Genomic DNA, 3,899 nt, shown 5'->3' on the forward strand with positions numbered 1-3,899 from the left:
GAAATTAACATTGATACATTTCATCCCTTGAATTTTCAGATCCCATTCAAGTTTTGCAAATTGCCCCAGGAATGTCTTTTGCTAACAAAATGATACAGTTCAGGATCACACATTGCATCTAATTGTCATGTCTCTTTAGTTTCCTTCAGTCTGGACTAGTTTCTCGATCTCTCATAGACTTTCATGACTTTTGAATAATATAGGACAGTTACTTTTCAGAATGTCCCTTAATCTGGGTTTGTCTGATTTTTCTCCATGATTAGATTTAAGTCATGTATCTTTTGTCAGGAATATATGTAAGGAATGCTATATGCTCATTGCTGTATGATATTTGCCCCTTTACAATTGAAGACATACACTTTACTTACTTGATGAGGGTAGCCTCCAGGCTTCTGCACTATGGAGTTTACTCTTTCTCCCTTTCAAATTAGTATTTGTGGGGAGGTACTTTAAAACTATGTAAATACCCTTTTCCTCACCAAATTTTTAATGTATTCGTGTTAATGTATACAGATTAATGTTTTCCCATGTTTTCAATTGGTCATAATCTCCTACTATCATTGCTTATTTTGATGCTCCAATTTTCCAAGATTTGGCCAGAAGGAGCTCTTGAGAGTGAGTTCTGCATTCTTTTGACATGTTCCCATCGTTCTTGAAGCATTTCCTTGTTTTCTAGTGTGAAAAGAAGCTCTGGATTCATCTGGTTCTTAACCTTCCCTTCCCTCATTACCATGTTGAAGGATACCTGTGTTTCTTGGAATACAGTTTGGGAAGCACTTGAGCTGGAGCCGTTTCAGGAACTGTTTCTGGCTGAAGCTGCTTCTGGAGAATAATGGACTGTCCTTTTTTCCAAACTTCACTGAGTGACGGAGTCCTTTCCATGCATGTGGGCTGCTCCGCTCTCCCAGCCCGAGACCTCCTGACTCCAGACCTCAACCTCCATGGCTCTGTCTTTGAAAAGATTTTTCCTTTAATTTTTTCCTTGTCTGTCTCCTCCAGTCCAGACCGGCAATGGCTCTGTCTATAAAGATCTCGCAAAAATTCTGTTGGCTTTCCGTGAAGCACACAGGGGTCAAAGCCATCAGACAATCAAAAGATTACTTTTTAAAAGAAACATAGACATTCTCTCATGCTAAAATGTATTGGAATACACATTTATCTGAAATAATTATCCTATTTCTCAGTACAATAAATTTAGTGTAAGTATTCAGGAACCCTATAGTACACAGGATTCATCATTTAAAATACAAACACTAGATATCATTATTGTATCCATTTTGTGAGTTTTCATTTCATTGGACAAGTATATCACACATTTTCATATTTAGAAAACTGGTCATAATTAAACTGGTCACAATTAAAATCCTAAGTATACTTTTCAAAACTCCAACCTAATGTTCCAATTCTTTATCTGGGTAGTGGTAATCCAGGCATGCCCACTTTGTAAAAAATTCATTAAGCTGGACACTTCTCTTTGTGTTGTTTTACATATATATATATATTTTATACCTATTTAAAAAAAATTTATTTAAAAGTTTCTCCAGAAAGAAAGATCAGATCATCTACAAAGAAAGACAAATTAAGTTGATATGGGCTGAATAACAATACTGAATGAAAAAAAAAATTTCAAAGAAGAAATACTTTTAAAGTATTAAAGGAAACAAACTTCTAACTTAAATTTTTAGCCAAATTGTCATTCAAATATAGGAGTCATAAATATATTCTCAAGCACACAAAGCCTCCAAGTGTTTACTATGCAGATAACTGAAAAGAAAACCATCTCGAGAGAGGTGTTCAAATAAAAAGATAAACAAATCCAGGAGATGCCCCAAGAGACAGGATATGTAAGGTAAAACCCTGGTAAAGTGTATTATTTTCTTAAAGGAAGTACATCCAGAACACATAATTAAAATTACAGAAAACATCAACTTGTTGATATGTTTAAGAAATTGATAAAAGCAAATGCATATGTGCTTTTCATAAAGAGCAACCACCATAAAAACAAAAGTAGAATGAATATCTCTTAATCCAACAAAAGAAAGCTCAATCAATTCAACGGAAAAGCAGAAAAAGAAACAAAAATAACATATAAGCAGAAGATACGAAATAAAAAATATAAATCAGTCCTAATACAATAATAGTTAAAATAACTATAAACAATAATTAAATATAAATGTAAATAAACTAAAAGGCAGAGCCCTCATGTTGGAGTAAAAAAAAAATTAAAATGCTGTGTACACAAGACACCCAAAACCAAAAATGCACAGACAAGGTGTGAATGAAAGGATGAAATGTGTTATAGATAACAAATGCGAACCAAGAGAAAATTATGGAAGCAATCTTACTATTAGATGAAATAGAAATTAAGACAAAAATGTGTTGTATGGAACAAAGATACAAGAAAAATGAACAATAGCCAAAGAGGATATATATAATTATCAAAAGTGTGGAAAAGTTTTGGTAACAGATGGTAGTGATGGCAGCAAAACATAGTGAATGTAATTAATACCATTGAATTGTATGCATGTAAGTGGTTAAAATGGGAAATTTTAGGTTGTGTATTTGTTACTAGCATAAGAAATTTTTAAAACCATAGAAATGTTCAACATAGTGAACCCTAATATAAATGATGGATTATAGTTAGTATAATCACAATGATTTTTTTCATCAATTGTAGCAAAAGTACCACACTAATGCATAGTGTTAATATCAGGGAAACCTGGGGGGGGGGGGGGGCAGGGGAGGGCAGATGTGAACTCTGTACTTTCTACCTGATTTTTCTGTAAACCCACAACTTCTCTAAGTTAAAAAAAGTATATATGCTTTTTCTTATTGTGGAATATAAAATATTAACATAGAAGTGATAACCTTCCAAGTGTAGTTTAACAAGTAAAGAGCAAATTTCCAAGAACGCTGTGGGTTACAGTGCCACAGTTTCAGTTCTTTCCTTATTATGAAATATAACACATATGCGAAAAAAGTTATACCTTCAAACTATGATTTAACAAGTAAGTTATATAGGAAATTTCAAAGAATGTTGTGGGTCACAGTACCATAGTTTCAGTTATTTCTTATGAAATATAACATATATACAAAAAAGTGGTAACTTTCAAATTATAATTTAATATGCTCTTTAAATTTTTTTTATATATGCTTTTAACATACAGTTTCAAGGTGTATCAAGCAACAACTGATGGAGACATAAAGGAAAGTTGTGCATGGAGATTTGAAAATACCCCACTGAGAAATTGAAAGCTCAATTAAATAAAAAATTAACACAGATACTGAAGAACTGAACAAAATAATAAATAAGTTCAAATTATGTATACATAAATATTGAAGAGACAATACCCATTATTTTTTAAGAAAACATGGAACATTTGCAAAAATAGGCTACGTATGATATAAAGAAAGCCTCAATAAATTCCAAATGATCCATATCATATAGATGATATTCTCCGACCATAATGAAATAAAAGTAAAAATTAATAACAAAAGAATAACCTAAAAGTCTAAATAAACTAAATGGCATATAACTAAATTATCCTTGGGTTAAAAAGGAAATCATAAAAGATATTAAGAAAGACTTAGGGAAAATGACAATGAAAATAGTGAACATTAAAAATGTGTGGGACATAACTAAGTCAATAATTAGATGAAAAATTTTCATTTTAGTACCTTTATATGGATTCTGGACATGTTTAAAAATAATAAAGCTAAGCATTTAACTCAAGAAAATGAAAAAACAGCAGCAGAGCAAAACCAGAGAATTTAAAAGGATGGTGAAAAATAAAGATTAGGGCAGAAATCAATGAGACACAGATTAAAAGAACAATAAAGATTAACAAAACAAGGACTGGTTCTTTGAAAAGATAAGTTAGCTAGTTATATCTCCCTGA

The sequence above is a fragment of the Choloepus didactylus genome, chromosome 4, assembly GCF_015220235.1.
Source record: "Choloepus didactylus isolate mChoDid1 chromosome 4, mChoDid1.pri, whole genome shotgun sequence".
Taxonomy (NCBI): Eukaryota; Metazoa; Chordata; class Mammalia; order Pilosa; family Megalonychidae; genus Choloepus; species Choloepus didactylus.